Source organism: Oryctolagus cuniculus, chromosome 14 (assembly GCF_051225735.1).
Source record: "Oryctolagus cuniculus isolate XC-2025 breed Fujian yellow rabbit chromosome 14, ASM5122573v1, whole genome shotgun sequence".
Classification (NCBI taxonomy): Eukaryota; Metazoa; Chordata; class Mammalia; order Lagomorpha; family Leporidae; genus Oryctolagus; species Oryctolagus cuniculus.
In genome coordinates, this window is record NC_142880.1 from 81,448,442 (window position 1) to 81,476,083 (window position 27,642).

General features: G+C 44.1%; 1 protein-coding gene and 1 long non-coding RNA gene across 7 annotated transcripts in view; one reads left to right on the forward strand and one right to left on the reverse strand.

Annotated features, from left to right (window-relative positions):
* ELOVL7 (ELOVL fatty acid elongase 7) overlaps window positions 1-27,642 on the reverse strand; it is a 103,370-nt gene that overhangs the window by 61,705 nt on the left and 14,023 nt on the right. The window contains exon 2 of one of the 5 annotated variants that reach the window (XM_051853763.3): window positions 16,144-16,215. The exons of 3 other annotated variants lie outside the window; for them this stretch is intronic. The gene's annotated coding sequence lies outside the window, so the exon portion shown is untranslated. Of the gene's footprint in view, window positions 1-16,143; window positions 16,216-18,835; window positions 18,984-27,642 lie in introns of those variants that run through there. One more of the 5 variants, XM_008262256.5, reaches the window with a different exon arrangement.
* LOC149122408 (uncharacterized) lies at window positions 19,056-24,136 on the forward strand. Of its 2 annotated transcripts, none has more exons than XR_016220780.1 (4): window positions 19,056-19,818; window positions 20,763-20,896; window positions 23,511-23,608; window positions 23,839-24,136. It is a non-coding gene; the product is annotated as an uncharacterized LOC149122408 (long non-coding RNA). The 2 variants fall into 2 exon arrangements; XR_016220781.1 differs by lacking the exon at window positions 19,056-19,818 and adding an exon at window positions 20,192-20,660.

Genomic DNA, 27,642 nt, shown 5'->3' on the forward strand with positions numbered 1-27,642 from the left:
CACTGATTGACTCCTCAACAGCATGGGCCAGGCAAGGCAGAAGCAAGGAGCCTGGTACTCAATCTAAGTCTCCTAAGGCAGGGCCTTAAGTGAGCCATCGCCTGCTGCCTCCCACCATGCACATTAGCAGAAAGCTGGGTCAGACGTGGAGCCCACTTGATCCCAGCCACGTCATATGAGTTGTCAAATATCTCAGTTGACACTCCTGCACGTAACTTTGTTTTTGGTAATCATTATACAGCATTTGTAGATGCAGGTGATATCTCACATCCCCTAAAATTCTCTAAGTTCTTGTGGGGCAGGATGGGGAAGGGTGCCTTGTAAAACTGCATCTGAGACGCTACTGATCCAGGGGAGGTGAGTCAAGGAATAAATACTTGTGGTATTAATAGATCAACCAATCACATAATTGATCATGGGTGACAATTTTCTGCTGAAATGGCTAGCAGGAAGGTCCAGTTTTCTCAGCTTCAAGTTAGTAGTGCAAGTAGATAAGGCATATTTATCTCTAAAGCATTCATATGACTTCTCAACTTCTTATTTAATTGTATTCTATTTGTGCCCTTGCCTTTTATTCAGAGGCTGTACTTGATATTCTCAGAAGATTTTCTTTAATGAGATTTGATTCTCAAATTCTTGAGAAACAGGCTTTAATTAAGTTCATTTATATTCTTACTTTTTAAATTTTCTTTAGAAATGATTAATTGCATTTTATTATTTAAATTGTGATCACTTAACCAAATCCTCATAACTGGAAGAAAAATACACTATCACTATAGTTAGCATATCTTGTATGTGTATGTGTATATATACTGTGTATACTGTATATGGTGTAGAAGATAAATTAGCATATTGTATACGTGTGTGAACACTACGTATACTAAATATGGTACAGAAGGAAGCATAGTAAAAATAGTATATTGAGTATGTGTGTGTGTATACTATGTATATTACATATAATATAGAAGTCAGGATAGTTAAATTGGCATAATGGGCATGCTAACTTTTTCCCTTTATCAGCTTCACTGTCTTTATAAAGAGGTTCATTTAACGTGCTTTCTGATATGTAGCAGAATTTGAGTTTTATCTCTCTTTCCCACATTTTGTTAGACGGGCTAATAAACAATGACACATCAGGGGGCTGGCGTTGCGGTGCAGTGGGTTGAGCCACAGCCTGCAGTGCTGGCATCTCACATGGGCATGGGTTCGAGTTCTGGCTGCTCCACTTTCGATCCAGCTCCCTGCTAATGGGCCTGGGAAAGCAGCAGAAGATGGCCCAAGTCCTGGGTCCTCTGCACCCATGTGGGAGAACCAGAGGAAGATCCTGGCTCCTGGTTTTGGTGTGGCCCAGTTCTGATTGTTATTGGTGTTTGGGGAGTGAACCAGAGGATGGAAAGTTCATTTTCTCTCTCTCTCTCTCTCTCTCTCTCTCTCTCTCTCTCTCTCTCTATGCGCCTTTGAAGTTGAAGAAAAGAAACTTAAAAAAAGAAAAACTGTTAGGGGAGTAAATGATTCCAGGGCTTGTAATGAGACCAGGAGAGAACCTGTTCACCATCAGAAAGCATACAGTGCCCTGATTCAACTGCTTGTTCTGCTAAAGGAAGGCAGTCTGAAACATTTCCCTTAAGAATATCAGAAATTGGCCGGCACCGCAGCTCATTAGGCTAATCCTCTGCCTGGGGTGCCTGCACACCGGGTTCTAGTCCCGGTCGGGGTGCCGGATTCTGTCCCAGTTGCTCCTCTTCCAGGCCAGCTCTCTGCTATGGCCCAGGAGTGCAGTAGAGGATGGCCCAAGTCCTTGGGCCCTGCACCCCATGGGAGACCAGGAGGAAGCACCTGGCTCCTGGCCGCAGCAGCCACTTGGGGGTGAACCAACGAAAGGAAGACCTTTCTCTCTGTCTCTCTTTCTCACTGCCTAACTCTGCCTGTCAAAAAAAAAAAAAAAAAAAAAAAAAAAGGAATATCAGAAAAAACGTGTTCTGCTCTGCTCTGTTTGTTCCTCTTGCCATGAGTGAGGCTCCACTTGTCCCACGCGGGTCTCTGCTTCTTTATCCAGAGGTTTCAGGGTTGTCTGTAATGCTGAGTCACGTGCAAACACTTCAAGATCCACGTAAGGACACCTGCTTGGGGATCTTGTTTCCTTTCTGCAAATTTCTGCCTGTTTAACATGTTAGAGCTGAGGGAGGCTCTGGCTCTCTCTCACCTGAATTTGTCCTACATCTGGGCTGGCTTTCCCGGTTCTGTTACCACATCACTTCATTCCTTCCCAAGCAGGGGTGAAAGCAGGGGCTGCGTTCTGCCTCCTACCCAGAGGGCACCAATGTTTGAGCTCCAAAATGAAAACCCATCACTGCCAAGGGAGCCACCCTCCAGCCAATCCACACTTTTGAATGTGAGACTCTAAAAGCGAACTTATTTCCCTTTGGGGAGCGCACCAGCAGATGGAGGACCTCTCTCTCCCTCTCTCTCCCTCTCTCTCTCTCTCTCTCCCTGTAAGTCTGCCTTTCAAATAAGTAAATAAATCTTTTTTAAAAAGTAGATTAAAAAAGAATAAAGATCAGGAACTGAGAAGATTCTGTCAAATTTTGCCTTCCTCTGCACTTCATTTTCCAGTCTAGCTTCAGCTTTGAGGTTCACTTGCTAAAGTATGAAGCCCTAGGCCTGCAGCCTCGGCATCTCATTTAAGTCCCAGCTGCTCCGCTTCCAACCCAGCTCCCTGCTAATGCGCCTAGGACAGCAGTGAAGGATGGCCCAAGACCTTGGGCCCCTGCACCCACATGTGAGACCCAGAAGAAGCTCCTGGCTCCTGGCTCCTGGCTTGGATCAGCACAGCTCCAGCCGTTGTGGCTGGAAGCCCTCTCTCTCTCTCTCTCTCTCTTTCTCTCTCTGTCTGCCTCTGCCTATAACTCTGTCTTTCAAATAAATAAAATAAATCAAGGTACTGAAATTTGGTACTGCTCCACACAAAATTAACCAGAAACACACTTCTTGCTCTTACTAATATAAATTTCCTCAGACTTTAATGTGTTTTTCCATCTCAATAGTAAATAGAAAGATGGAGGATCACAAAGCCTACTGAATTCATAATTAGCCAAAGTGCCCATAAAAACATTTCCTCACCCTTTACTTTATATCACTAATTTGATCAAACCTAAATCCAGCACATATCTAAAAAACTTTTAAGTGACATAAAAGCTATGAAAAAAAAAATTGACACAAATAAATTGCAAACTCTCAGAGTAATTAAGGCGTAATGGCATCATTTGTTTCTTGGTTTGTTGAAGTTGAAGGCAGAGAGAGACAGGTGGAGAGAAGGGTAGGGTGGGGGTGAGGGTTGAAGGCTGACTCCAGGAGCCAGGAATTCAGTCCAGGTATCCCATGTGGGTGGCAAGAACCCAGTTACTTGAGCCAACACTTGCTACTTCCAGTGATCCACATTAGGAGGAAGCTGGAATTAGGAGCTGGAGCAGAGTATTGACGCCAGGCACTCCAATTGGGATGTGGGAGTCTCAGCCACTAGGCCAGCTGTGTGCACCGTCTTTTGAGAGTATCTTAATACAGAGATGTTAACCATCTGAACACGTTTCCAAGTGCCAGACAGCCACACAGATGAAGATATGGGTCTGAAGCAGTAATCTTGTCATTCGGAACTTCGTTCTGATAACTTTATCATCTCAGGTAATCAATCAGCCCTTGTCCTGACTGTTGATGTACAATTTAATACTTTATCCCTTTTAGTATTTTTTTTTGTTCTACTTAATACTATTGGTTGAACTCTGTAATCAACACACATTTATTCTTTTTTATTTTTTTGTTTTTTTGACAGGCAGAGTGGATAGTGAGAGAGAGAGACAGAGAGAAAGGTCTTCCTATTTGCCATTGGTTCACCCTCCAAATGGCCGCCACGGCTGGCGCACTGCGGCCGGCGCACTGTGCTGATCAGAAGGCAGGAGCCAGGTGTTTCTCCTGGTCTCCCATGGGGTGCAGGGCCCAAGGACTTGGGCCATCCTCCACTGCCTTCTCGGGCCATAGCAGAGAGCTGGCCTGGAAGAGGAGCAACCGGGAAAGAATCCGGTGCCCCAACCGGGACTAGAACCCGGTGTGCTGGCGCTGCAAGGCGGAGGATTAGCCTATTGAGCCATGGCGCCGGCCAGCACTTATTCTTAGGTGTTGAAATTTAACTGAAAAGTGATCCCTGTTAAATATAAGAGTGGGAATAAGAGAGGGAGGAGATGTACAATTTGGGACATACTCAATCGACTTGCCCCAAATGGTGGAGTTAGAAATGTGCCAGGGGATTCCAATACAATCCCATCAAGATTGCATGTACCAATGCCATCTCACTAGTCCAAGTGATCAATTTCAGTTCACAATTGATCACAGTGATAGGTCTAAGAGTCAAAGGGATCGGCCGGCGCCGCGGCTCTCTAGGCTAATCCTCCGCCTAGCGGCGCCGGCACACGGGGTTCTAGTCCCGGTCGGGGCGCCAGATTCTGTCCCGGTTGCCCCTCTTCCAGGCCAGCTCTCTGCTGTGGCCAGGGAGTGCAGTGGAGGATGGCCCAGGTGCTTGGGCCCTGCACCCCATGGGAGACCAGGAAAAGCACCTGGCTCCTGCCATCGGATCAGTGCGGTGCGCCGGCCGCAGCGCGCCGGCCGTGGCGGCCATTGGAGGGTGAACCAACGGCAAAGGAAGACCTTTCTCTCTGTCTCTCTCTCTCACTGTCCACTCTGCCTGTCAAAAAAAAAAAAAAAAAAAAGAGTCAAAGGGATCACACAAACAAGACTAGTGTCTGCAAATACTGATAGAATAAAAAAGGGAGAGAATGATCCAACATGGGAAGTGGGATACACAGCAGACTCGTAGAATGGCAGATGTCCTAAACAGCACTCTGGCCTCAGAATCAGCCCTTAAGGCACTCGGATCTGGCTGAAGAGCCCATGAGAGTATTTTAGGCATGGAAAGCCAAGACACTCTGGCCAAAAAAAAAAAAAAAAAAAAAAAACTAAATGAAAGGTCTCTGCGAGTGAGATCCCAGTAGAAAGAACAGGCCATCAAAGAAGGAGGTACCTTTCTCTGAAGGGAGGAGAGAACTTCCACTTGACTATGACCTTGTCTAAATAAGATTGAAGTCAGCGAACTCAAGAGGCTTCCATAGCCTTGGAAACATATGACTAGAGCCTAGGGAGATTTCTGATGCCATAAACAAGAGTGTCAAGTTGTTAAGTCAACAACAGGCGTCACTGTGTACTCACTCCTTATGTGGGATCTCTGTCCTTAATGTGTTGTCCAATGTGAATTAATGCTATAACTAGTACTCAAACAGTATTTTACACTTTATGTTCTGTGTGGGTGCAAACTGATGAAATCTTTACTTAATATATACTAAATTGATCTTCTGTATGTAAAGATAATTGAAAATGAATCTTGATGTGAATGGAATGGGAGGAGGGCGTGGGAGATGGGAGGGGTGCAGGTGGGAGAGAAGTTATGAGGGGGAAAAAGCCATTATAATCCATAAACTGTACTTTGGAAAAATATATTTACTAAATAAAAGTTTAAAAAAAATTGGAAAAATGGAAAAAAAAAAGAAGCAGTAATCTTGTCATTCGGAACTTTGTTCTGATAACTTCATCATCTCAGGTAATCAATCATGACATAAAAATGTAGTGCTGCCACTAAATCACACCATTTAAACCACAAAAATTCACCTTTTCTCTTTTCCTTTTCCCCACCTTCCACCTAACAGACAAGAAATTATTTATATTTCAAACAAAATATTTATATATAGACATAATTTATTTATTTGAGAGATGGAGAGATCTTCCATCCATTGCTTCACTGCCCAAATGCCCACCATAGCTGGAAGTGGGCCAGGTTGAAGTGGGCAGCTGGGAACACATCCAGGGTCTTCCACGTATGTGGCAGGAGCCCAGTCACTTGAGCCCCACTGCTGCCCCCAGGTTCTGCATTAGCAGGAAGCTGGAGTCCTGAAAGGAGCTGGGTACTGAGCCCAGGTATTCTAACATGAGATGTGGACATCTTAACCAACGTCTCTCTTTTTCTAATTTTTATTAATATAAAGAGAACAAAGTTCCTGTATTTCTTGGTATAATTCTAAGATAACCATATTACCCATCTCCCGCACCCCTACCTCAATTCCCCTCCTTCCTTCCTTTTTTCTTTTTTATAACTTTTGCAAAAACACAATTTCAATCCACTCTATAATCACAGGCTTAATGCACCACTCACCATGATATGCAACCAGTAAAAAGTAGAAAGACTGCAGTTCCACAGGAGAATAAACAAGAGCTAAAAACAACCAGTATCTTAACTGCTAGGCCAGACGTCCACCCTCAGAACAATATTAATTGGACTTCTTCAATCAACTAAACCATAGAATTTATTTCTCCAAATAAAATGTAGGAATATAACCTTAAATCATGCTTATTAATAGGCGTGTTCCTCTTACAAATCTCTCACTCAAACATCACTTGTGAGGTTCTTACAAGACTGAGTTATGCTTTTAAGGATGGTAACACTTTCAATTAGCTCTGTAAAATCTCCTCCCCAAGTCACCCTTCTTATGACCCTAGCCCTCCTTTATTTTATGAGAATATTTCTATGTTTACCTAGTCTCAATCTAAGATAAATCTTCAAAAATAATCATCAAAAATGAGAAAAATAAATAATAAAATCTTGGGGCCAGTACTACGGCACAGTGGGTTAAAAAGCCACCTGTAGAATTCCAGTTTGAGTCCCAGCTGCTCTACTTCCAATCCAGTTCCCTGTTCATCCTTCCAGGAAAGTAGCGGATGATGGCCCAAGTGTTTGGACCCCTGCCACACATGTGGGAGACCTGGATGGAGTTCCAGGCTCCTGGCTATGACCTGGTCCAATCCCAGCCATTGCAGTCATTTGAGGAGTAAACCAGTGGATGGAAGATCTCCCTCTGTCTTAATCTTTGTCATTGTCTTTTGTCTTTCCTTGTCTCTTTCTCTCTCCCTCTCTCTGCCTTTCAAATAAAAAACAATCTTAAAATAATAAAAATCTTGAAGAAAACAGAAGAGTATAAAGTCATAAAGGTATCCTTGTGATGAGTGTACAATATAGAACCAAACATAGAATTTGGTATACATTTAATTTTCATCAAAAAAGCAGCATTAAGATAATAAAAAGTTAATTCATTGTAACCTATATTGTTAAATCAATAGTGAAAGCATCTCTCCAGGCTGGAGAAGACCAGCTGTTACACTTAATTGGAAAAAACAAAGAGGCATGTGACATCAAAATAAGGGCGTGGGATTGTCTTCGGTTGACATGACACACTGTGATTCAGCAAGGTGGGGATTCTGGACCACGGCTTCTCTCAGGGATGCTAGATGGAGGGTGTGGCCCTCCTGAGATAGCCATCTTGCTTCATTAGAGGTGTTCTCTCTCACTAGAGCCGTACACAAAGGTTAGGCACCTCCCTCCTGCTAAGCTTGCCTTCTGCGTTCTTCCCCTGCAGTCCCACATTAGTCCCTTTCCTTCCCAAGCCTTGACCTTGGCTTTCAGACTCAGCACTCCTCTGACTGGCCTCATGACCACCCAGCAAGGGCTGCCACATGCAGCTGCCGAGCTGGTCCTTTTCTGCACACTCCTGCACTGCGATCTTCCTCTTCTTGATCCTTGATATTTCTTTTTCTTTTTATCTACTTTCTTGTACTTCTAGAAGAATGACTCCCACATCTACCCAATCTTTCACCTATGCCAGAGTCTGTTACTTCCAACTGCTAATAAACTGCTTAAGGAATCCTAATCCCAAAAGCAATTCCCCTTGCCCAACTTCAATTGCCAGCCACTGGGCTTCCCTATCCAACACCTCCACCAATCATTAATGACTTGCCTTTTCTTTCGATTCAAAACACTGGAATCATCTCTGCCTGTGCTCTTTGACCTCAGACCTTGGGAATATTAAAAAGTCCTCTAACTTTTCTTAGAGGAAAGCTTCTCCCAAGATTCTCACTGCTAAAAACCAGCAACTCACTTCACACCTTTATTACTACAGCGGCACCTAGATAACTTCTGCCTCTACTCTTACATCCTTTAAATCCGTGTTTAGGGTTAATCTTACTACCATAAAAAGGAAATCATCCTAAAATACTACTTTCCTCATCTTTTCCCCTCCCCAAGAACATACAGTGACTCCCTATTATCAATCACACCAAATTCAAGTTCTCGGCTCCATTATCTGACTTGACTTTCCCCATTCACATTGACTTCCCAGCATCCCCTACCACACCCTAGTATTTTGTTTGTTTGTTTATTTAATGAGCATAAATTTCCAAAGTACAGCTTATGGACCACAATAGCCTCCTCCCCCCATATCTTCCCTCCCATCCACAACGCTCCCCTCTCCCACTCCCTCTCCCCTTCCCCTTCACATCACGATTAATTTTCAATTATCTTTATATACAGAAGATCAGTTTAGCATACATTAAGTAAAGATTTCCACATTTTGCTCCCACACAGAAACACAAAGTGTAAAATACTATTTGAGTACTAGTTATAGCATTGATTAAACACCTAAGAGTAATTGTGTATTAATTACAGAGTTCAACCAATAGTTTTAAGTAGAATATAAAATGCATCTTTTGTATTGTTGTGGCTTCCCCCCGACCTCCCTCCCTCCCGTGGCCCTCCCCTCACCCACTTCCTCTCCTATACCACCCTTCATCACGTTTCATTTTCAATTGCCTTCATATACTGAAGATCAACTTAGTATATACTAAGCAGGGATTTCAACAGGTTGCACTCACACAACCGAACCAGGTATAGGGTATTGTTCGACTAGTAGTGTTGTTTTTGAGTTTCATAGATAAACATATTAAGGACAGAGATCCTGCGTGGGGAGCATGAACCCAGTGATTCCCGTTGTTGATTTAACAATTGGCACTCTTATTTATGACGTCAGCAATCACCCGAGACTCTTGCTATGAGCTGTCTAGGCTATGGAAGCCCCTTGAGTTCACCAACTCTGAATTTGTTTAGTCAAGGCCGTATCACAGTGGAGGTTCCTTCCTCCCTTCAGAGAAAGGCGCCTCTCTCCTTGATGGCCTGATCCTTCTGCTGGGGTGTTGTTCACCAGGATCCTTCATTTAGATTGTTTTTTGCCACCGTGTCATACCACACCCTAGTATTAAAATCTTTTCTTCCCCCTCAGTAACTCTTTCTTGTCTGTTTGCTTCCCTGCCTCCCAACCCCTAAAGTCATTTGTTGTTGTTTGTTTTTGTTCTTACCACATTTTTTTTTCTGCTAATAGAAACTAGGATTTGGGACACTTCGGATGGCGCTTGTGAGAAGACCGCTTGTCCAGTTGTAGTACATAAGGATGTGTGAAGAGGAGAAGCAGCAGAGAAAACCGGACAGGTAGACTGGGGCTGGCCAAGGAAGCTCCCTAAGTGCGGTGTGTCACATCACAATCTTGTCTCGTAGAGGGTTAGCACTCGGGCGAAAACGCGGAAACAACTGTGAAATGATGGCAAAGCCCAAAGAAGTAAAACAAAATACTGAGCCCTCCCTTGTGGCCACAACGTACAAGATTTGCAAGAACAGACACTTCCTGCCATGGGAAGGCTGCCACTGTGTGCCTCAGATGAAAGCGGTTCCTCTGCTTTCATAAATTATCCAAGAGGTTCAAAGGCAAGGCAGCAACAAATACAAGCTTGGCAAAGCGACTGCTCTGACAAAGGTCAGAAAGACTTTTGTCAGCAGCCCAAATCAACCTGTGCCAACCTGGACTGTTCATTATTGGGGGTTCTGGAAATTCAAAGGCTGTCTTGATTAAAGGTTTTCTAGTTGGTGGTTCAGAATAGAATATCATGTTAATGAAGAGTTCGTAGAAGTAATCAAATCTGTGAAATGGGTCATCCGAAGCTTAAGCAGAAAATCGTGAGGTCAACCACAGAGGCCGGGCAGCTTTCCTGCCCCGCCACAGCAGTCACCGGGAGCACTGCTCACAAACGGGAGGTGTTCCCGACCCCGGGAGCAGATGTGAGGGAGCTTTCCTGAAGAAAGGCGCTGGCCTGATACACACAGGCAGTTCAATCTCCTGACAGCAACTGTGTGCTCTGTTTCCTGAGACGAGCCATCAGAGATACTTCCCAAGCTATCCAAGGGAATAAGAGCCCCACCCGCCCAATGAAGGCGGGAAATCAGGTGCTGTCCTGGGTGCTCCTACGAAAGAGGCACATTATTTTACAGATAAGGAAACCGAACCTCAGAGAAGCCAGTCGCTGGGGCCAGTGCTGTGGCATAGTGAGTAAAGCCGCCACCTGCAGTGCCAGCATCCCATGCAGGCACTAGTTCAAGTCCTGTCTGCTCCGCTTCTGATCCAGCTCTCTGCTTTGGCCTGGGAAAGCAGTAGAAGATGGCCCAAGTCCTCGGGCCCCTGTACCTGTGTGGGAGAAGCTCCTGGCTCCTGGCTTCAGATCGGCCCAGCTCCGGCCGTTGTGGACTTGGGGAGTGAACCAGTGGATAGAAGACCGACCTCTCTCTCTCTGCCTCTGCCTCTCTCTAACTTTGTCTTTAAGTAAATAAATAAATCTTGAAAAAAAGAAGTCAGTTGCTTCAGAGGACCAGGTTATTAAGTTGCACAGCCTGTGCTCAAGGTTCAACAGGACGCTGGTCTATGCTCCTCCGCACTGCAGAGAGCTTCCCAGTGCAAGGGTGCTAAGAGGAGCAGGAAGTGAAACAGACTTGGTCGATCGACCAGCATTTATTAACACCATGGCAGGCCCAATGCTGGAGATGCAAAAGGGGACCAGACAACCACTGCATACTCACTAGGATGGCTATAATTAAACACACAGACAATGACAAGTGTCGGTGAGAAATGGGAACACTCTTACATGGCTGATGGAATTGCAAAATGGTAGTCACTGTAGAAAAATATTTGGCAGCTCCTCAGAAAGTAAAGTAGAGTTACCTTCTTCTTCCTCTTCTTTTTAAAGATTTACTCTGGAAGACAGATTTAGAGAGGGGGAAAGACAGAGAGACAGGTCTTCTATCCACTGGTTCACTCCCCAAAAGGCCGCGACAGCCAGGGCTGGGCCAGGCCGAAGCTAGGGACCAGGAGCTTTCTCCCGGTCTCCCACATGGGTGCAGGGGCCCAAGGACTTGGGCCATCCTCCACTGCTTTCCCAGGTGCACTAGCAGGGAGCTGGATCAGAAGTGGAGCAGCCCCAGCGGCGATATGGGATACTGGCATTGCAGGTTACAGCCCAACTCTCTGCACCACAGCATCAGCCCCTAGAGTTACCCTAGAATTCTAAGAACTGAAAACATGTCTACACAAAGACTTGCATGTGAAAGTTCATGGCTGCTTTATTCATAATAGTCAAAAATAAGAATAAAGATAAATGTCCATCAACAATTAAGTATGGCATAGTCATAAAATACTATTCAGCAATAAAAAGGAATTAAGTACTAAGTTGTACTAAAATATAGAAGAATCGTGAAAACATTACAGTAAGTAAAAGAAGTTGCATAAGATTGCATATGCTTTTATTTATATGAAATTCCAAAACAGGCAACTCCATACAGACAGAAAGTACACTGGTGATCACTCCGGTCCAGAGAATTGAGGGTGTAGATGGTAGAAGGGAAGTGATTGCTAATGGGTTTTAGCTTTCTTTTAGGAAGGATAAAAATGTTCTCAAATTAACTGTGGTTGATGGCTCTACAAACATACTAAAATGCATTGGACTGTACACTTTAAATTTGTGAAATGTTTAGGATGTGAATTATATCCCCATAGTTTTTAAAAAGTAGACTAGACAGAGTGCTTGCCTTCTTAGAGGTTGCAAATAGCTATACTTTATAGCATATGCTCTAGGATAGCAACGAACCTAGAGCACTTTAGCAGCAAAGTGGGATGGGAGGGTGGACGTCAAGAGAACCTTCCTGAAGGAAATCACATCTGAACAGACCATCCAAAGGATAATTAGGAGCTAAGCTGGTAGAAAAGATACATTATCCTGCCACACCCCAAATGTAACCTGGGAATATCTAATAAGAGAGGCTAATCCAATAAATCCTAGCAGTGCCTGATTATTTAAGAATAATATGAGGCTGGCATTGTGGCATAGCCTGCAACACCTGCATCCCATGTGGGTGCAGGTTCATGTCCCAGCTGCTCCACTTCCAACCCAGCTCCCTTCTGATGGCCTGGGAAAACATCAAAAGATTGCCAAAGTACTTGGGCCCTTGCCACCCATGTGGGAGACCTGGAAGAAGTGCCTGGCTCCAGCTTGGCCCAACACTGCTGGCCATCTGGGGAGTGAACCAGTAGATGGAAGATCTCCCTCTGTCTCTCCCTCTCTCTAACTTTGACTTTGAAACAAATAAATTAATGTTAAAAAGAAAAAAAGAAGAATCAGACTGACCTTTAAACCTGAGGTGGCTTCTAGTTCACATTATTGCTATTATCTCGAGTCTAACATGTAGAAAAGTCTCAAAAAAGAACAAAAGTAGATAGCAATAGGAAGTTGAGATTCCTAAGTGGAATGAATCTCCTAATTAAGGGCCAAATCTACAAGCATCAATCAACCATCTTTACAGATTGAACATGAAGAGAGCTGCCCATTCTATGGCCTGGGAGTAAAAGAGAGCCAGCCTACTGACAACTGGGTGACACCCTTCATATAAATAAGAAATAATTTTGAATTTACTGTAAATAAGCTTCAGCAAGATGTGAGAGCTTTGTTAAACGAGGAAAAGTGATACAAATGTAATTGCAAACTGTAAGGCAGAGGTGCCCGCAAAGCCACCAAAGCACAGCTGGTGACGTCATCACCAGGGTTTTCGGGAGCTACCGGGAAGGCAGTTGTGAATGAAGGTTTTTTTTTAATATATATAATATTTTTATTTATTGGAAAGTCAGAGTTCAGAGAGAGGGAGAGACAGAGAGATTTTCCACCCACTAGTTCACTCCCCAGATGGCTACAGTGACTTGAGCTGAGCCACATCGGAGCCAGGAGCCAGGAACCAGGAGCTTCTACTAGGTCTCCCATGTGGGAGCAAGGGCCCAAGCAATTGGGCCATCTTCCACTGCTTTCCCAGGCACATTAGTAGGGAGCTGGATTGGAGGTGGAGCAGCTGGGACTTGGACCTGAGCCATCCCTAATGGGATGCCAGTGTCACAGGCGGTGACTTAACTTGCTAGGCCACAATACCACCCTGCGAATGAAGGTTTTAAAAGACAGAATCATCTCTAGAGAGTAGAACAGGATTAGTCATGAAATTTTTGCTTTTGTTTTAGGAAACAACCTTCTCACTTAGACCTGGATCCCCTGAGCAGAATCACCCTCCTCTACATTTGCTCAGTTTTGGCTTTGTCTGCATATATGACCAGTTTTAAATAAATGACTTGGACTCTAGTTTATGAACTAGTTTCTTGGGTATAGCTGGCTTTGCATAAACTCACTGGCCCCGAAGAACATACTCCTCCCCACCAAAAGACACCATATACGTAACTTAAATCTTAAGTATCACAACTGACCAGACTGAGATCTGTCCATAAAGATTCTACAAGGTACCTCTTTCCAACAGAAATGATCAAAGTCATCTGGAGGACCTACCTTGCTACACCAGTAATTATGAACCCTAGACAGAAAATTCAGAGCTGGACACCACTTCATCCCCTCTCCATATCCCCATTTATTTCTTCTAAAAAGCCCTTGTCCTACGAAAAACATCACATGGACTCCACGGAAGCTCTGAAAGTTAGGAAACTGTAAAAGAACCCAACAGAGTATACAAACTGACAGCCCAAAAGTCAAAGCACAGAATTTTAAGTGGTGGTCTTTAAATGTATGCTAATGTAATAAAGTGAAATCAAGATAGTAATAGTCTTCATTTCACTTTATTATATCAGCATACAATTAAAGACCACTGCTTAAAAAGCCTACATGACTTGCCCTAACAAGTATGATTTTAATTGGATTAATAAATTTCTAGCATGTTTTTCCTCTAAATAACCCACATGAAAATACTTATCATTCTTTAAATGTTTTTGTTCCTTCTCTTCTATATGGGAGCATAAAAATATGGAAAATACCAGCAAGATTAAACAAACAAATAAACATGTATCTAGAATCAGATAGCTGAGAGAGAATTCATGAATTACATAAATCTACCCCTAAATTCAGATAACTAAATAAGCAGATGAGAGTATTTTATTTTTCTTTTTTTTTCCTTTTTATTTATTTATTTATTTATTTGACAGGCAGAGTGGACAGTGAGAGAGAGAGAGAGACAGGGAGAAAGGTCTTCCTTTGCCGTTGGTTCACCCTCCAATGGCACCGCACTGATCCGAAGTCAGGAACCAGGTGCTTCTCCTGGTTTCCCATGCAGATACAGGGCCCAAGCACTTGGGCCATCCTCCACAGCACTCCCTGGCCACAGCAGAGAGCTGGCCTGGAAGAGGGGCAACTGGGACAGAATCCGGAGCCCTGACCGGGACTAGAACCCAGTGTGCTGGCGCCGCAAGACAGAGGATTAGCCTATTGAGCCACGGCGCCAGCTTGAGCGAGTATTTTATTTTTCTTGAGCATTACTCAGAGTGACGTCAGTAAAACTTACAGAAGTCATCTGTCTTGGCTCTTTCATCTAAAAGCAGGAATGTAAAATGGATTTGTTATAAACCTCAAGATATACGACCAAATCTATTAAAATTATATCAAAGAGGCCAGTACTGTGGCTTATTGGGTAAAGCTGCTGCCTGCAGTGCTGGCATCACATATGGGAGCCAGTTCGAGTCCCAGCTGCTCCACTTTTGATCCAGCTCTCTGCTATGGCCTGGAAAAGCAGTAGAAGATGGCCCAAGTGCTTGGACCCCTGCACCTCTGTAGGAGACCCGGAAGAAGCTCCTGGCTTCTGGCTTCAGATCGGCACAGCTCTGGCCATTGCAGCCAACTGGGGAGTGAACCAGCAGATGGAAGACTCTCTCTCTTGCTCTGCCTCTCCTTCTCTCTCTGTGTAACTCTGTCTTTCACATAAATAAATAAACCTTTAAAAAAATAAATAAATTATATCAAAAGCCTTTATGTTTGCTAATACAGAGATGGAACTGAAGAAATAGATCGTAATCTAAAAGTTATGGAAGTTTTGTTTTGTTTTGTTTTGTTTTAAGATTTTATTTATTTGGGAGGCAGAGTTACAGAGAGAGGGAGAGACAGAGAGGTTGGTCTTCCATCCGCTGGTTCACTCCCAAAATGGCTGCAACGGCCAGAGATGGACTGATCCAAAGCCAGGAGCCAGGAGCTTCTTCCCAGTCTCCCATGTGGGTAAGGGGCCCGAATACTAGGCAGAGGCTTAGCTTACTACACCACAGTGCCAGCAGAGGCTCAGCTTACTACGCCACAGTGCCAGCCCCTAGTTATGGTGGTTTATATCTCAAGTGAATGCAGTAGGAAGATTCGTAGTCTAGACCTGGGGCATGTACTGGAATGGATTGGAAACACTGATCACAAGACCAGAAACAAAGTCTGAGCTCTGCCAACTTGCTCTATGACCTGAGAGCAGGGCAACCTTAATCTTTTTATCTACAAAATGGGGATAATATTTGTCCCTCAGATGGGTTCTGTGGGGATTAATTGTATGGTTAACCTTAAGCACTAGATACTTTGATTACTTTACCTTAATATACTGGGATTAACAAGCTAAGATAAACTCCTGGAGAGCATGAAATAAATGTTTTTCACCTGTACCCCAGCACAACCCACAACAACACAAAGTCAATTATAGACAAATGGGCCAAATTATACCCTAAGAGGATTTTGAAACAAGTCCAGCACTGGCCAGCTCAACATGTGTCTCTTGGAAAAACATACATCAATGCCATGGCAGATTCTATTCCAACTGTGATAGTTTAAATATTTAAGAAATCAACCAGTTATAAAGAGAAATTCAGCACATGACTGATATACATGCATTTTAAATTGCTGGGGAAAGTATGGATTATTCAATAAATGATGTTCTGACCAATTGTTAGCAAATCAGGAAAAAATTTTAAAACAAAAACAAGCCCTGTAATCTTTACCTCAAATCAAAATATATTTCAGATGAATCAAATAAACAGAAAAATTAAATAACAAAAATACCTGATGGCTGGGGGAAGCTGAGTAAAGGGTATATAAGATTTCTCCATGCTCCTGTTGCAACCTCCTTTGAATCTATAGTTATTTTAAGATAAAAAGTAAAAAGAAAACTTGATGAATCTGAGATAATTATTTTATAACACTGGAATGAGGAGGGCCTTTCCAACTATGACACAAAGCACTGACATCACAGAGGAATTAAAATAACCGCCTAAAATAAAACATCTGTACATGTCAGAAGCCTCTGCCAACAAATTGAAAAAAATACCATCAATTTAAGAGCAAATGAACAAAAGGTAAATACAGTTTATAAAAAAGAAAGCAAATTCAAACAGCTTTAAAACATACAAAAGATGTTCAACTTTACTCATTAAGGTGACAAATGAAAATTTAAATTAGAGGGAAATATCATTTTTACTTACCAGACTAGCCAAGACTACAAAGCTGATAACACACTTAGTGGGCCAAGGTGTGAAGACACAGGTACCTTCATGTTTTGCTGGGGGGGGGGGGGGATGTGAACTGATATAACCACTATAGGAGGGAGTTGGCAACCCCTGCCCCTCCTGTTACGCATGTTCCCAGTGAACTGGACCACTACTCGGACCACACAGCAGAAACTGCAACCCGTCCCTAAATCCCACTGACCCCTCAAGACTGAACTGTCTTAGCGATGGTTCACCCATTTTCTCCCCAACCTCTAATGCTAATTCTTCCCTTTTCAAATCTTACCTGGACTACTGCAATGACCTTGCAACCAACTTTTCTGACTCAATAGCCACCCAATTTCTACCATGCCATTAGAGCCATCTTCCAAGGATGAAGTCAATCATGCTGTGGTCCACTCAAAATCCTTCAAAGACTGCCTAATTAAAGCCTAATTCCTTGGTTACCCTTAACGCTCTCCTAAGTTTTATTAGGGCAAAAACTGTGTTAGCTTCTAATCTCGGTGGCATAGTTCAGTCTCAAAAAGTATTTGCTGAATGAATCACTAATCTTTCTTTTTTTTCAATATTTTTTTTTTGACAGGCAGAGTTAGTGAGAGAGAGAGAGAGAGAGAGAGAGAGAGAGAGAAAGGTCTTCTTTTTCTGTTGGTTCACCCCCCAAATGGCCGCTACAGCCGGCGCACTATGCCGATCCGAAGCCAGGAGCCAGGCGCTTCCTCCTGGTCTCCCATGCGGGTGCAGGGCTCAAGGACCTGGGCCATCCTCCACTGCACTCCCTGGCCACAGCAGAGAGCTGGCCTGGAAGAGGGGCAACCGGGACAGATTCCGGCGCCCCGACAGGGACTAGAACCCGGTGTGCTGGCGCTGCAGGAGGAAGAATAGCCTATTGAGCCGCAGCGCCAGCCTGAATCACTAATCTTAACACCACTGTACTTTTTTTTTCCTTAGATAATGTCGGTATCAGAAATGCTTGGTGGGCTTGTTAAGACACATATTGTTGTACCTAAAAAATTTGTGTGTGTGTGTGTGTGTGTGTGTTTTAAAGATTATTTATTTGAAAGTCAGGGTTACAGAGAAAAGGAGACACAGAGACAGAGATATGTTCCATTCGCTGGTTCACTCTCCAAATAGCTGCAACGGACAGGGCTGGGCCAGGCCAAAGCCGGAAGCTAAGAGCTTCATCCTCGTCTCCCACATGGGTGGAGGACGCCAAGTACTTGGACTGTATTCCGTTGTGTGTGCTTAATCCGCTGCACAACGTCCAAGGCCACAGCGCCCAAAGGCTTTGTAACCTTAGCTTTTGCCGTAGAGCAATCCCTTTCCAGTATGTCCTGCTATCCTCAGTCCTGGCAGTCCCAAACTGTTCCACCTTCCCTCTCTATCTATGTCCCATTTTCTCTCAGTGACTAAAATGCCGTGACCACCTGGGTGGCAAGAATTTTTAAGATTCGATCTTCTCTGATAGGCTTTCTGTTCCTCTTACAGCTCAACCATTCTGGCAAGTTGCTTGGTCTCTTCTGAGTCCCTGATGTCAGCCGATCCCTCCTCTACCATGGCATGTACAGTAAACCCTCCCATAGAGTACCACTCAAAGGTGGCCTGTCAATTGGTGCTGATGTGCTTGGTTTACTACAAGTTTAGTACAAGATGAGCCCTGAAATCAAGTGTAAGCTTTAGAAGGATATTCTTACAGCAAGTCCCACTGGTGTGACATACAAGTACGTGATACTTGTTTAACAAGGCACAGGCCAGTTCGGGTGTTGCTGCACTTGTAGGGTGAATCACATGTGGTGCAACCTGCATATTCATCGTGTGCAACTGGACCTTTTATAGATCCATGACAGAGCAAAGGCAAGCTACTAAAAAAACTCAAGTAGCACACCACCACAGATACTGGGAGAAGCACCACTCTAATACCCCCAGGAGTGTTCCCCTTTCAGGAACGCTCTTTGCTCCATGGGATGAAGTACGCGTCCAGTACTTATCAGTGAATAAACGATAAAGATGTGAATGATAAGAAGACTTCACGGAAGATATGAGATCTGAGCTCCGACTTAGTGAATGGCCATCTTTGGGGTAAGATGACAGGCAGATGTACTGAGGAAGGAGCGCAAATGAAGAACAGTGTGAAAAGGTACTGCAAAGATGATTAGGAAACGTTCATAGATGAATTCTTTTGCAGAAGTTCAATACCTAAAAGAAGTAGACAGCTCACTGAAGTCCTCCCACCCTGGAAACCCCAAGCTTACCACAGCAGAATCCCTCAGTGGAGAATCCAAAAGCCTCAGCTACAGGCAAATGCGAACAGGTGAGTGAGGGAGGCCACCAGCTAGGATTTCACTGCAATCAGACCAATGAGAACTCATCAAAGGCCTCAATAAGGACAGCACAATCTGGTGATGTCTGGTGGTGACAGACAAAAAGTCAAGAATTATCTATGAGGCAATACAGGAAGGGCTTGATGATTCACTAGATAAGGATGAAAGTTTCTAGTTTGGTTTGGATGACTATGCTTATGGTGGTGCCAACAGATGAGATAAGCAATACTTAAGGAACAGGTTTAAGGAACAGGGGATTAGCAATCCAAGTGTGAGGAGGTGGTAGGACACTCAGATGTAGATGCTCAGCAGGCACTTGGCAGGAAAGTCGGGGCTGAAGACAGAACTTTTGGAAACTTTCGTATCTAGATGGTGACTAAAGCCACAATAATAAATGAATGAGAGAACAGTGGCCTAAGGGAAATCCCTTGGAGAATACTATGACTAAGGAGTGAGCTGAGGGAGGGAATCACACAGATGAAAAGGGAAGAGTCAGGAGACACAGGAGAATCGAAGATGTGTAGAATCACCAAGATGGACGTGGGGAATGTTCTGGGAATGGAGACAGTGTTGGCCCAGTCACAGGCATCAGAAAGATCCCATGTGGTAGAGCTGAATGAATTCCAAAGAAGTGAGCTAGTCTGGGAGCCCCTGTGACTTCAGGAGGGAAAAACGTTAAGCAGAGTGACGAGGCACGAGCCAAAACCTGAAGGCAGGTGAGGAGCAGAAGGCATGGAACAAGACGACTCTTTGAGGAGGCTGGTGAGGAGGCCAGGAGAGAGGCAAGGGATGCAAAAGGAAGCTTGCACATTCTGAAGGCGGTGACACTTTGAGTGTTTTTATAGTGAGGAGAAGAAAGAACAGAGAGAACAAGGAGCAACCGTGAAGGTGCAGAGGAGGACGTGGGCAGGGAGGTAAAGGAACCCTGGAGGGTGGCCTGTCCCGTCCTGGGGCAGGGGTGATGCTCCTCGTTCAACAAGGGAAACGAGATGCGTTAACATGGGAGGAGCCTTCCTCGGGGCTGTCTGGACGAGGGCTCTTCCCGTGTGCCCCATGGCTCTTCCCGTGGGCTGTAACTGCTGAACTGACCTGCCCATATGCAGCTCCAGATTGTAAGCACAGAAAGACAGCGACTGTATTTGTCCTGCTCATCTCTCTGTATCCATTGCCTGGCCCAGGCGCTGACACCATCGAGGCCCTAATCAACTGAGTAAAAGGAGGAGACCACAAGGAAAAAAATAATCACAGGGGATTCACCAAGAAAAGCTTTAATTTCTCTGGCAAAGTAGGAGGCGAGGTCAATCACTTAGGGTGATAAAATGGAGTTAGGTAGAGAGTGTTTAGAGAGTAGGGAAAGAACATGAAGGGGGTGAGAAATAAGACTCTTTCAAAAACAAGTTTAAAGCAGTGCTTCCAGTCTTGGTTGCACGTTAGAATTATCAAGAGAACAGAGAAGAAGTACTAATGTTTGTGTTGTATCCCAAAATTTCAGATTTAATTAACCTGGGCATTCAGATTTTTCTTTCTTTAAGTTTCTAGGAGATCATATTATGCAGCCACAGTGGAAAGCACTAAGGAACGTTGGTCAGGGTTTAACCGAAACTGGAAACCACAAGTGGATCGACTCACCATTTTACCCCATTTTCCACAATACCATTCAGCTGCCTGGCTATCCGCACAGAGAATAACTAGGATTCCTTTGAAGCCAGATAGCTATGGAAGTGAGACAAGAGTTAAGAGACTGAAGGAAAATAAGGTCTGTGACAGTGAAGACAGGGAGGTGTAAGAAAGCAAAGTCACAGGTTGTGCTTGAGGACGGGAAAGGAGAGCTAATTCTGTCTTCTCGGCCCATCTCCAGGTGATAAGGTTCAGAGATGAGCCATCCAACCAGGAGGTCACACAGAGGTCACCACAGTGGAATCCGATGGGGAACTTTTCGGCTGCTCACAGATTCACGTCTGAAAGGATCCGAGTCTCCCAGAGAAGCAGCAGGTGTGAGGACGGAGCAATGAAGCAGAGAACAGGACGACAAAGAAAGGCGAAGGGCAAAACCCAAGTGTGAGATGTTGGTGGAAAAGGAGGATTTTGTTTCATTTTTTTCCCCATGGGATTGAAAAAGTAGCAGTTTGATTCAAATACAATAATGGACAAATAGGGAATTCTGATAAGTTCTCTGTGACTATGGGAAAAACCTTCCACTTCCCTATCATCCCCTATAACAAATCCATCAGCAAATATTATCAACTCTATCTTCTAAATACATTCCAGAATCCAACATTTTCTCTATAATACTTATCTGGATAAGAAAAATACAGTTTCATTGAATATTGCTTCAGTGTAGGCCCCTCCAGTCACAGCCCCTTACAACAATGGATCAACATCATCAAACAGAAATTGCATGTAATGTGAGATTGAGACAATGGCTGCCCTGCAAAAGTAGTCTTACCAAATATTTGCAAATGTTTTTCTAGGTAAAAACAAAATGATTTTTATTTCTAGGAAATTTTATACAAGATATTCAGGTATCATGGATTTGCGTCTTTTTTTAAAAAATACTATTTATTTGTGAGGCAGAGATTCAGAAACAGAATTAGAAAAAACTTTCATCTGTTGGTTCACTTCCCAGATGTCCTCAACATCCGGGCAGGGGCAGGCTGAAGCTAGGAGCCTATGAATCCATCTAGGCCTCCCATATGGGTGGCAGGAACCTTAGCACCAGAGTCACCATCTGCTGCCTCCCAGACTGTGCAGTGTTAGGAAGCTGGACGTGGAAGCAGAACCAGGACTCGAACCCAAGCACTCCAACAGAGTATGTGGGTGTCCTTAACCCTATGCCAAATACCTGCCCCATGAATTTGCTTTTTGGTTGGATGAGTGGTGGTGGAGGCAACGGGAGAGTAGGCATGGGAATTATGGGAGAGTTTAGTTACTGTGGCTTTTTCCACCATTGTGAGTTTTAAACACCTGATGCTTGAAATATCTCAACAAAGGGCCAGCACTGTGGTGTAGCAGGTTAAGCCTCCACCTGCAGTGCAGGCATCCCAAATGAGCACTAGTTTGAGTCCTGCTCCACTTCCAATCCAGCTCCCTGCTAATGGCCTGGGAAAGCAGTGGAGGATGGCCCAGGTGCATGGGCTCCTGCACCCGCATGGGAGACCAGGAAGAAGCACCTGGCTCCTGGCTTCGGATGGGTGCAGCACCGGCCGTAGCTGCCATTTGAGGAGAGAACCAACAGAAGGAAGACCTTTCTCTGTCTCTCTCTCTGTCTATAACTCTACCTGTCAAATAAATTTTAAAAAATAAGAAAAATAAAAAAAAAAAAGAAGATCGCTCAAGTGCTTGGCCCCCAGCACCAACAGGAAGACCTGGAAGAATCTCCTGGCTTCAGATCAGCACAACTCCGGCTGTTGCAGCCATTTGGGGAGTGAACCAGTGGATGGAAGACCTTTCTGTAATTCTGCCTCTCAAATAAATAAATAAATAAATATTTTTTAAAAAAAAGATTGTCCAGGGACCGGCGCCACGGCTCACTTGCCTAATCCTCCTCCTGCGGCGCTGGCACCCCGGGTTCTAGTCCCAGTTGGGGAGCTGGATTCTGTCCCGGTTGCTCCTCTTCCAGTCCAGCTCTCTGCTGTGGCCCGGGAAGGCAGTGGAGGATGGCCCAGGTCCTTGAGCCCTGCACCCGCATGGGAGACCAGGAGGAAGCACCTGGCTACTGGCTTCGGATCAGCATAGTGCACCGGCTATAGCAGCCATTTGGGGGGTGAACCAACGGAAAAAGAAGACCTTTCTCTCTGTCTCTCTCTCTCTCACTAACTCTGCCTGTAAAAATAAATAAATAAATAAAAAAGATTGTCCAAAAAAGGTCCCTTGTTAAAAAATCTCAAATTGGGGCCAGCACAGTGGCATAGTAGGCAAAGCTTCCACCTGCAGTGCCAGCATCCCATATGGGCTCCGGTTCGTGTCCCAGCTGCTCCACTTCCCATCCAGCTCTGCTATGGCCTGGGAAAGCAGTGGAAGATGGCCCAAGTCCTTGGGCCCCTGCACCTGCTTGGGAGACCCAGAAGAAGCTCCTGGCTCCTGGCCTCAGGTTGGCTCATGTCCTGCCATTGCAGCCAGTTGAGGAATGAACCAACAATGGAAGACCTTTCTTTCTGTCTCTCCCTCTCTCTCTCTGTAACTCTACCTCTCAAATAAATACATAAAAAATCTTTAAAAAAGTCTCAAATTATACAAATGAGCGTGTCATCTAATTATTAACCTGAATGATTAATAAAGAATAGAATAAAGGAAATTCCAGAATCTCAACCAAAACATTTCCCTGATCAGTTTCCCCCAATCCTGTTCAGCCCCATAATGTGCCCATATTATGGTCCAACCCTCGGTCTCCTTTCCCCCCCTCACTTCTAGACTCTCCTCTTCTTCACCTGTCACTTTCTCTACATTTCTCATTCCTTCCCATCCATAAGGACACAACGCTGTGCAGGACAAAGGGATAAATGTCCCCTCTTTATCCTCCTGGTTTCCTCCCTGCTTAACAGAATGAAAGCCAGCAATGTAAACTTCCCGGCTCAATGCACCTCTGGCCATGTCTTTCTCTTTGCAGAACCCTCGAGCCACACTGGAATTCTGGACCAGGAACTGCATTACCTGGACTCCTTTCACTCTCATCTCCTCCCTCTCTGTCCCCTGATAAACAGTTAAGTAAGTCTTCTTGCTGTTCTCGGCATTCTCTCTATTATATCCATAATAATTGTAGTAGTAATAAATTACTCAAAGATTTTGAAGAGTTTGCATTTTTCTTTGAAAGTTAACATATATCTTTAAGAACATAAAAATGTTTTCTACTATTAAATGCCGAAGAATAAATGGATTTGCTCTGATATATAAATTTAAAAAAGCATGTGCCTAACACGCTGTCATTTGTACTTCAGGGAACATATAGCTTTAGAAAAATGGATGAAATGAGGGCTGGCACTGTGGAGTAGCGGGTAAAGCCGCCACCTGCAATGCCGGTACCGATATGGGTGCTGGTTTGAGTCCTCCTCTTCTGATCCAGCTCTCTGCTATGGCCTGGGAAAACAGTGGAAGATGGCCCAAGGATTGCACCAGCATGGGAGACCTGGAAGAAGCTCCTGGCTCCTGGTTTCAAATCGACCCAGCTCCAGCTGTTGGGGCCATCTGGGGAGTGAACTAGCAGATGGAAGACCTCTCTTTCTCTCTCTCTTTCTCTGCCTCTCTGTAAATCTGCCTTTCAAATAAATAAATAAATCATTTTTAAAAAATAGATGAAATGTATCATAAAATGGGGCCTTACGGGAACATGTAAAACTTTGACTTCTGGCCGGCGCCGCGGCTCACTAGGCTAATCCTCCGCCTTGCGGCGCCGGCACACCGGGTTCTAGTCCTGGTCGGGGCGCCGGATTCTGTCCCGGTTGCCCCTCTTCCAGGCCAGCTCTCTGCTGTGGCCAGGGAGTGCAGTGGAGGATGACCCAAGTGCTTGGGCCCTGCACCCCATGGGAGACCAGGAGAAGCACCTGGCTCCTGCCATCGGATCAGCGTGGTGCGCTGGCTGCAGCGCGCCGGCCACAGCGGCCATTGGAGGGTGAACCAATGGCAAAAGGAAGACCTTTCTCTCTGTCTCTCTCTCTCACTGTCCACTCTGGCTGTCAAAAAATAAAAAAAAAATTAAAAAAAAAAAACAAAACTTTGACTTCTTGGACCCAATTCACACTATTCTTTACTAAACCCAAAAACGCATAGGAGATTTTTTTAAATACCATTTGGCATAGGTAGACTGCACTTTAAATTTAAACATGGAGAATAAAGAAGTAAAAAGTTATTGAAATATAAGCTGACAGATTGCCTAATAATGTATTGAATATTTGTTTACATGACATAAGCACAGCCAAATACATTCCTCCTATTGTTTTTTATCTTTTCCTGTGACTGTTTATATAATTTGCTAAATAGACTGTACTTCATTTTATCACTCATGAATGCCTACACTTTGCCCTGAATGATGTTTATTTTTCAAAGTTTTCATGTTGATTAAATGGTTGATGAACTTAAAGAATTATTTTTAACCTTCTAAATATGATAATAAATGTCATTAAAATCATTTTAAGTCCTTACCTTTAAGAGATAACACTGAAATATTCACACACAGAATAAAGTTAGCCAGGAGTCTGGATGATGGGAACATCCAATTTATTACAGCATTCTATTTTTTTTTTTACAAATATTCAGGAACTTCCGTAATACAAGATTTTTTTAAAGAAAGAAATATAATTTCCATACCAAAATGCTTACATTTACAGATATCTCTTTGAAGAAAGCATACTATGGGGTAGTCATTTAGTCCTACTGCTTAAGACGTCCATATCCCACACTGATTCCTGATTCCAGCTTCCTGCTAATGAACACCCCAAAAGCAGCAGGTCTCTGTATTCGGGTCCTGTCACCCATGTGGAAGACCTGGATTGAGTTCCTGGCTCCTGCCTCCTGGTTTCAGCCTGGCCCAATTCTGGCTGTTGCAAGCATCTGACGAGTGAACCAGTGGATCAGAGTTCTTTGTCTCTGTCCCTCCCTGTGTGTCTCTCAAATTAAAAAAATAAAATAAACAACTTAAAATCTAAAAGCATATTAGGAAATTATTCTTGCTCTTCATTTAAATATTTTGCAATTTTTTTCTCAAGAAAAACTCCAACCATCTTCTTAAAACTGCCTACAAATGCTAAAATGCTAGCGATCAGGGCTAGTGTTGTGCGTAGTGGGTTAAGCTGCGGCCTGTGAAGCTTGCGGTCTATATGAGCCCCAGTTCTAGTCCCTGCTAATGCACCTGGGAAAACAGTGGAATCTGGCCCAAGAGCTTGGGCCCTTGGAAGCCCGGCTAAAGCTCCTGGATCCTGGCTCCTGTTTTCAGACCAGCCCAGCTCCAGCCATTGCAGCCATTTGGGGAGTGAACCAAGCAAGACTTGTCTATCTCTGCCTCTCCCTCTCTCTCTTTCTGTAACTCTGCCTTTCAAATAAATAAATACATCTTTTTAAAACATGTTAATAATTGTTATGTTTGGTTGGCAGGATCATGAATCATATCAATTTTCTTCTCTGTGACACATTTTTGTTGTTTGTTTTTGTTATTTTATCTTACACATTGCATATTTCTTAAGATTTATGTATTTATTTGAAGGGCAGAATTATAGAAAGAGAGATAGAAACAGAGAGAAGTCTTCCATCTGCTGGTTCACTCCCCAAATGTCCCCAAATGGCCAGGGCTGGGCTGGTCCAGAGCCAGGAGCCAGGAGCCAGGAGCCAGGAGCTTCTTCCGGGTCTCTTACGTGGATGCAGGGGCCCAAGCACTTGGGCCATCTTCCACTGCTTTCTCAGGAGCATTAGCAGGGAGCTGGATCAGAAGTGGAGCAGCTGGGTCTTGAACCAGTGTCCATATGGGATGCAGGTGTCACAGGTGGTGACTTCATCCGCTGCTCCACAACGCCAGCCCCACATTCCAGATTTCTAAAATCAGCATGTATTATTATAGCCAGAAGATAACTTGGTTTTTCTGATTCCATGAGAGTACAGTTTTTCCACCTCAAACATAGAAAACCTGTCTGTATCACAAATCTCTCTGTTTTCCTGCAAGTACGATGAACAATATTGATGAAAACATGAACACAAAAGCCCTGCTGCCCACAAAACCAGCTATCCTGTGACAGAGGTGAAGAGTGAGCTTTGACTGGCACTGGACAGAGCTAGAGGAGATCCCTCAGGAATGACAGACAGACAGCCTGCAGATAACTGGGTCGGATCCTGGCAAAGCAGCTTTACTGACTCATACAACTGAGTGCGCACAATGGGCTCGCTGAGAGCAGATGGCCCAGAGGAGTCGGGTGTTTCTGGGAATGTGATACACGATATCTTACACTATTTTCATTTTAAGCTTGGCTTGAGCAGGGATCATGCTTGGCTACTGATATATAGCTGTACTGTGTTTTCTTTTGTTTTTCTTTTAGATGGGTTGGGAGACAGACAAGAGGAGATGTTTCTGTCCTTCCCTGAATGGGAGGAAACAGATAACATGTTTTTCACTTTTTGCTCTCAACATTATTCTTTTTTTTTTTCCTTCTTCTCCTCCCTACATCATTGATTTTGGGCAGAACTAGTTGCCCATTCTCACTCGAGGCCTCAGAGGCTCTTACAGCCAAGACTATAGGACCCAAGGCTCCGGAGACTCAGCATCAGAAACCACAGGGGCCTCGGGGGAAGGGGCCACATTTCTACTCATTTATTCATCAAATGTTTGGTACTTACTATGTGTTGAGTTCTACCTCATGCTAGTGTTTTTATTTGAACATCTTTAAGAGAAGCTAAACTTTACTAACCTAGCCCTGAAAGCTTTGGAGAAAGGTTTTCGAAAGAGTTACCTTCAATTTCCATACTAAAGTCAATTAAGTCAATTACCAAGAGCCAGTATTAGAGAATATCTCTGGATCTTTAGCAAAACTGTTATTTAAACTATTATCAATAAAGCAATTCAAGATGCTCTTTATAAGAGCCTACTTGATAAATCTCTTTTGCAAGGGAAAATATGACCTTACAAACTATGCTTTTAAAAAGAAACCAAAACCTGGCTGGCACCGTGGCTCACTTGGTTAATCCTCCACCTGCAGCGCCAGCATTCCATATGGGCGCCGGGTTCTAGTCCCAGTTGCTCCTCTTCCAGTCCAGCTCTCTGC